Source organism: Macrobrachium nipponense, chromosome 25, assembly GCF_015104395.2.
Source record: "Macrobrachium nipponense isolate FS-2020 chromosome 25, ASM1510439v2, whole genome shotgun sequence".
In the NCBI taxonomy this organism is placed as follows: domain Eukaryota; kingdom Metazoa; phylum Arthropoda; class Malacostraca; order Decapoda; family Palaemonidae; genus Macrobrachium; species Macrobrachium nipponense.
This window is the reverse complement of record NC_087214.1, coordinates 76,325,802-76,326,105: the sequence shown is the minus strand read 5'-3', so window position 1 is coordinate 76,326,105 and position 304 is coordinate 76,325,802.

The following is a 304-nucleotide window of genomic DNA, read 5'->3' as shown; positions in this document are numbered from 1 at the left end:
ACAGACACAGTTAGTTTTCATCAACTCGGCCCTTAGCTAGATACTCGTTAGATCTTGATAAGTTTGTCTGTTATTGCAGTAATCTCTTGTTGTCGTAATATATAAAAATACGATATTAACCCGTAAGTAACTCACAATCACGTGCTTTCGTATACAGCAAGTATAAATTATATTAGTATTAGGAAATTCACGTTATTTAATTTGAAATTAGTTGTAACAAGCTTTCTCAAACAACAAATGCTTTTAATTTTCTGTAACAGACAACTATTAAGGTGGCTTTGTCTGTCGGTCCGCACTTTTCCTG